Consider the following 7,652-nt stretch of genomic DNA (forward strand, 5'->3'; position numbering starts at 1 on the left):
GAGGATTGTTTTTGAGAAGAAAGCATCAGCACTCAGTGGAATTTTGGATATCTCAGAGAAAATTCAAGAATTCTCTCGTATTATTTGCTATAAAATAAGAGACTTTGGGGATGCTGCAGAAGATAGATTAGCTGGATGTAAAAACTAGCCAAAATGATGCAGACACTGGAGGCCGATTTCCTAGAGAAAAAGCTAAAAATATACTTATGAATCAAACAAAGAAAGTTCTGGAGATTGGCATTTACTCTATTATGGTTTTCCTCTACTTTGAAAATAGTGGAACTTATTTATTGAGACTGATGATTCAATCACAAAATATTTTTTCATTTGGTTACCTTCTGAGGTTCTCTTCAGCTGTCCTCCATTATGCTTTGGTATTATTTCCTTCTTTGCTTTCCTTGAGTCAACCTAGAAGGAAGTTTAGAATATCTAGGGGGTGTGTGTCTGGTAGCTCAAGAGAAAAGCCAAGTAAACAGAAGCGTTTGTATCTTTAGGTGACATATGAGCCAGCCAAGATCTTTTTCTAATAAGCTGTGCAAACTTCAACAACTCGGTGCTTTGTGCCTCATTTCCCTCCACTGTAAAATAAGAGGAGAGGCTGGATGACATTTTCAAACCTATCAGCTCTAACTTCTATAATTTTGTATATGAAGCTGTTAACTGTGGCTGACTCCAGGGAGAACTCCGTGGGACTATCACTTTCCGTGTTATATGCCTTCATTACAGTTCTTGTTGTCTTATTTTTAAATAATGATACGTATCACTTTCATTAACATCAATATTGATTTTTTTAATCTCTCATTTTGTGATGACCGACATAACCATTCCATTGCCAGGGCATACCATGGCAAACGTCCACTAAGCGTCCTCTAGAAATAATCCTGAGTCCACACATTTGAACCTAACAGAGCGTCCTCCTGTCCTCCTTTTACACTCAGAGGGGATTGATTTCATTGGTCCTTTCAGTAAATAAATACCCCATTCTTTTCCACCTTTTCCCTTCTTTCCCAACTTATTTTACATACTCCAACAAGTGACTTCACTGGGCCCCTCACACTATCTGACCAAACTCAGGGTGACTGGGCCCTCTGAAAAGAAAGCCTTTGCATTTCCCTTTTGATCGGTTTAAGGGTATGTCAATCTCTGAATATCACTCTCTTGTTCTAGCAAGAATAGGTCTGGTCCCCACTGCCAGGTAGTTATCAAATTTCTCTCACTTTTGTGATAAGCGTTTGGGATTTCAACTCACTGAGGGAGGCTCCCTGAGACTGTCGCTGCAGGTGGGTTCCCTGAGTTATCTGCATCGGCCCCACATCTCCCTGCATCAGTGGAGCAAAGGCCCGACAGCTAGATTATAATGTTGCCTTTGTGTTGTGGGGAGAACTTGTCTATTTCTCTGTCAAATGTAAATTTACTAGGTCTGGCATCCACCAGGTAGTTTTGAGGAAAGAATGCTTTGGAGTGGATCATGTTCGAGTTTTGAAGCCGGTTCTTTTTGTTTTCTTTTGTCCTTAAACAAGTAATTTAAACCATTTCCTTAAAAAAAAAAAAAAAAGAATTGTTTTCCAAGTCCAAAAAGATGAGTTTGGCAATTTTCCTTCCACTGGTTTCCATGTTGATAAATGAGAGCATAGATTCTGTTTACCCAGCTATGAAATTTTGAAGAATAATTCAGGCTTTGGGTCAATAACCCACAGAGTATCAGGCTCCAGTTTCCTACCAGTATTGTGAGTAGAACAATTTCATCTCACTTAGGTGGTTAGATTTAAGGTTTCAAATAAAAGAGATACTAAGGCACTCAAGAAGGAGACCCTTTCCCTCTTATTTTCCCTCCTTTCACTCTCACCTTCTCTTCCAAGAGCTTATGTTACTGTTTGGCTCCTAGGTACCGATGACCATGGCCTACCTGCTCTTCAACATTGATTTTACTTTGCACAGGATCACAAGCACAACATTTAGAATCACATTTCTCATCAACCAATTATAATGAGGTTGTTCTCCAGAGTAAGAGTTATTTTATGTATTCAGTTCCTGAGACTGTAGTAACAAATTACCGTACACTTAGTGGCCTAAAACAACAGGAATATCTTCTCTTACAGTTCTGAAGGCCACAAGACTGAAATCATGGTGTCACCAGGATAGCTTCCCTCCAAAGCCCTCAGGGGAGTATCCTCCCTTGCCTCTTCCACCATCTGGTGGCTCTAAGCATTTTCTTGGATTATGAAGGCACCACTCCAATCTCTGCCTCCATGATCGTAATACCTCCCCTTCTGCATATCTTTTCAGTGTGTCTGTGTGAACTCTCCTCCTGACTCTACCTTATACAGTAATAAGGACTTTTGTGATGATATTCAGGGCCCACTGGACAATCCAGGGAAATCTCTTCATCTCAAGATCCTTAGTTTAGTCACATCTACAAAGACCCCCCCCCTTTTTTTTTTCAAATAAAGTAATATTTACAAATTCCAGGGATTAGGACTTGATATCTTCCAGTGACTACACTCAGCCATAGAAGGTCTGGGTCATAAATAATATTATTTCTTTGAATCTTTAGAAGAAACAGTTTATAATTTCTCTTAATGAAGAATTGACATCAAATATCTCTACATCCATTTATATATCAGCCTACATTGTCCCTTATCAATTCTAAGTATTTGTCTTAAGACAGGGCACTGTCCCTAAACTTTCCCTACCTTAAACTGATTTCTCTACCTCCTTCATATGTCTTCTGCACATCCTATCTGCTTTTCATTAATAAAGACATTCATTTTAGTAAAGGGTAACTTTATCTCCCCATGTTCCTTCCTTCATCATTTATTTCTTTAGTCCTAGTAATGCTCCGAGATCTGTAACAGACACTGACTTTTACTCAAAGTCTCTTATCCTTAATTTACTTAGGAATCCTAGGGACTTGTATGAAAAGATTACTGTAGACTGTTTTGCCAGTCAAGTCTTCAGAATAGATTCTAGGTGTGTAGAGGTATAATCAAGCCTCTGAGAGTGAAGGACTACCAGAATTCCCCTGTTTATATCTCCAAATTTCAAGTACCTTATTGAGACACTCACTACATCCCCCAGAGGTATCATCAGTAAAGCTTGAAGCTAGCCAGGGTGTCAGTGAGTAACTAAAGGTAGAATGTGATATTTTACCTGAAGGATCTCCTCATCAAAGGGAGGGGCCACAATCAACAATCTACCATGGGGAGTGGTTTCTTAAAAGGAAGGAAACTAGGTACTCAAAGTCCAGAATAAAATCGGTCTAACTGATCCAAAATTTAGCTCAAAGGAATTACGAGATGATCAGGAGGTCCCACTGACAAGGTAGTTGGGTGGGAAACAGGTGAAGGGAATCTTACTATAGAGTGGCCAGTATATTGTCAAAAACTTTTCTGAGCTTATTTTTCTAATTATAAATTTATGGTATACTTGTGGTAATTTTGGAAACTGCAGTAATGTGTTTTAAAAGACTTACTAAAGTCATTCATAATCCCAATCACCCAGATAAAACCATAACTAATGTTACACTGTATTCCTCATTAAGTCTATTTATAAAATGCATGTTTATTATAACATAGAAGATACTTTATATATATATATATACATATACATATTATTTTGCATACAACTTGATTTTTGCTCAATGCTACATGGAGACCAGTTTCCAGTTTCATCAGGAATTCTTTGTAAATGTGATTTCAATGAGTACATAATTATCCCATCATGTAACTTTACCTAACATTCTTTATTGTTGAATATTTGTTTCAGATTCTGTGCTACATAATGTTGTAGCAAACATCTTAGTGCATAATCCTTTATATGGATCATTGATTATTACTATAGCAACATTCCTAGATGTAAAAATACTAGGTCAAGAAAATTAACACTTTAAGACTCCTGACACATAGTAATAAAATATGTAAATAACTTTGTATAGTTTCTGGCATATAGAAAGTACTAATTAACGCTAGCGGATGTTTAATAATAACTCTTCATTCAAAAATATTGTAGCAATTTATATTTTTGTTGCCATTCCCCTTCTAACTACAATTTTGTTAGAAAAGCATCTCTGAATCTCCTTTGAAATTTGGAGGTGGCTTCCAAGTTCTGGCCACCCACCAATTTCCAGATTCTGTATTGGTTTCAGGTGTGACACGTGATATATTTCAATCTCTCTAAACAAGTTTCAGAAATGTTCAGGCAACCCCTCTCTAAACCTGATCCACTGGAGCCATGCTGTATATAGTATACATTTTCTGAACTCTAGGTTTAAAGGAAAGGACTAAACACCTAGAACTCAATAGATGGCACAGACATCTATACCAAATGGGAAGTGTTCTCTGTGGTTTGATATCCCCTAAGGAATAACTTTCTATTTTATCCAAGCCTAGTCCACTGAGAATCTACCAAGGAAATATTTCTATTTCATAATGCACTTAACATATTGTCACTATGAACATTTGCTCCTCTCTCCCCTATTTTGAAAGGTGCTTTTGGATTAATACATGGAGTTGTGTTATAGTTGCCTTGCTCTTGAACATGGGGATGATTTATAAGGGTTTCTTATAAGTGTGTGCTGTGTAATCTGAAAGGGCCGACCTTTCATCAGTCTTAAAATTGAGAAGAAATTAGCTCATTAAAAGGCAATCTCATATCCCTTATTCAGCTGTCATGAAGTTCAACTTGAAATACAATGCATTTTAAGCCTAAGCATGTATTCTATCCAAGTATGGATATATTATCATACTTCATGCTATTATATGGCAGTTCAACATGTTTTGTATAATTCTATGAGACGTCACCCTAATGTTTCTTATAGTAGCAAGGATTCAGCTACACTGTAAGAGAATCATGAATTTCTCTCATTTGATCACTAAGTGTACATGTGGCCATTATCCAAGTCTCTTAGCTCCACTATTACAAGTGAATCCTACTGTATAACATAATGAGCTATGCACATTACCTCAGTTGGAACAGTCATTTCGGTTTAAAGGTCAGGGGTGGGGTTTCTGCCCATAAGCATGTAATTCTTCACAGCACAAACCACGTGTTCAGTATTAGAATCAAGAACTAAGAACTTTGTTTAAGCAGAAAACACATTGTATTTGTCTTTATAAGTGTTTAGCATGGTGCACATAATAGAGGTTATTTTTCTAAAAGGAAGGGAAAGAGGGCAGGAAGTTAAAGAAACAGGGAGGGAAGGGGGGAAGGGAGAGAAAAAGAAAGTCAGCAAGGGAAGAAGGAAGAGAAAAAGGAAGGGAAGAGGAGACTGAATTAAAACACAAAATGCAACAATTTACTTGAGTCTCCCACTCACAGGTTTCTTAACCACCTTTGGTGTACAATTATTTATGCTGACTCATGAGCACTTCATACTTGACCTTGATTTAGTCATCTGGCTTTGATTTCTTTTATTGCTGATTTTGTCTTTGTGACACAACCTTACTAGTTGTTTGTTAGGCTGTGATTTCCAGGCCCAATTACTACCCCTAGTCTGTGCTCAAATGGATTTCTTTCTTTATTCCAGGATCTTCTCTGAGTACCATTTGTTTGGTTTGGAATTTTCTACCCTGGACCTTGGTAAAATTCCCTTGAGCTGAATATTAATGTCACAAAAATTCTGGCTGGTCCAGCTCTTCCAAGAGAATCTGTATCTAAATTTGTCTAGAACTCTAAATTTTTAAATGCTCTGAAAGTAATTATAAATATCTTTAAGACATTGCAGTAGCAGCCAACAGAACTCAAAAAGTTCCTTATGTGCAATTTGGGAAGGACTTTTAGATCTCCACAAAGAATTATTTGTGTGAAGATAATAGAACATGGACAGCCAAACATAAGCTCAAGCTTCTTGGTGTTTCTCTCCTCCTCCCTCCTCCCTCCTCCCACCCCTCCCTCTCTCTCACACACACATATACAGACACATACAAGGACACATCAACAAGTGTTTGAGTGTTATTCCTTAGACTTAGGTAGTCCATCTTTGATGATGGTAGAAAGAATATAAACTTATATTTCAAACCTGAGCTCCAATATTTACAATTGTGTGATATAAGAGTACCACTTTTAAATAAAAGATTTATTGTAAAGAATTTACTTGGGGTGTCTGGGCAGCTCAGTAGATTAAGAGTTTGACACTTGGTTTCGACTCAGATCAGGATCTCATGGATTGTAAGCGTGAGCCCTGCATCAGGCTCTGTGTTAGCAGTGCAGAGCCTACTTGGGATTCTCTCTCTCCCTGCAACTCTTCCCCAACCCCCTGCCTGTCTGTCTATCTCTCTCGTGCATGCAAAATAAATAAATAAATATTTTTTAAAAAGAAATTAACTTTATAGGGTACAATTTTATAATTTGCTTTAGAAGTTATAAAAGTAGAATTATTTCATAATTAATTTATATTGTTTATTCAAATAAATTAATGTTAAGGACATCATTTTTATCATCCATATTTAACTTTTTAAATTTCCAATTTGCCTTCATACTAATTTATTTTTACTCAGGTCTTTATTTCCTAAGGGCTATTATCACAGAATATCCCTTTTCTAATACCATTAAGAGCATATAAAAATCAGAGGATTTGAGGGTCAAAATGCTCCTTTCTGAAATTTTATCTCCTTTAATTTTGAAATTCCGTGGAAAGAAATTCTTGGAAATTCCATGGAAATTCCATGGAAAGAAATTCTTATGTCCTCAAAATTGAATTGATTGCTTATAACTTGACTGCAAATTTTTACTTATGAATATTACAAGGTATAGTCAATTAATAATCAAGAAGATAGAAGCCCAGGCTTGAATGCTTTGGATTGCATGTAATCTATGGAGATCATTACAGATGCAGAAGGGGCCCAAGAAGATTTCAGAACCACCTGGCACAACAATGGCTATCACGCAAAATTAAGGGCAAAGACAGCAGCAAGAGTTACATAATAACCACATAAATTTATTTTTTTAAGATTTTAAGTAATCTCTATACCCAATGTGGGGCTCAAACTCAGAGCCCCAAGATCAAGAGTCACATGTTCCACCTACTGAGCCAGGCAGGTGCCCCAATTAGGCACGTAAATTTAGGTAACACATAAAGGCAGTCAAATTTATTTTCTTTTATACTATTCTCCTACCTACCTTTCTCTTTAATAAAAATACCTAAGAAGGACCTTACAAAGATCATGCCAGGGTTATGAGCTACTGAGAGAGCCAAGAGGGATTTAGGACCCAAAACTCACAGAACTGAAGGTCCTAAAATGAGATCCAAAGCAAGAAGCAACATTACTTACAGGAGTTGGAAGTATACAAAGGCCAAAGATTGGAATGAACTAAATAGTTGATTAAAAGTTCAGGGATAAGATGATCTTGAAATCAAAACAAGTTGGACTCCATAAGTAAACTCCTAAACATTTCCTGCTCTGGCCAGCCTGAGACATAACCATTCTAGGGCCCAAGAGTATGAGGCAAGTGAATCAAAATATATTAAACAAGCTATTACGACAAGAGTAAAAAGCACGTGTTAACCAAAATGACCTACTTCCCACATAGATTGGCATAATACTTCCATTCATAGACCGTTTGTATGCTGATGATAATCTTTTTGGATAAATTGTGTTTTCTCTCTCTTTTAAAAATTATGTCTGCTTCTCCTGTATATGATTTCAATTGAAAAT

The sequence above is a fragment of the Hyaena hyaena genome, unplaced genomic scaffold (genome assembly GCF_003009895.1).
Source record: "Hyaena hyaena isolate Hyena2069 unplaced genomic scaffold, ASM300989v1 scaffold_596, whole genome shotgun sequence".
In the NCBI taxonomy this organism is placed as follows: domain Eukaryota; kingdom Metazoa; phylum Chordata; class Mammalia; order Carnivora; family Hyaenidae; genus Hyaena; species Hyaena hyaena.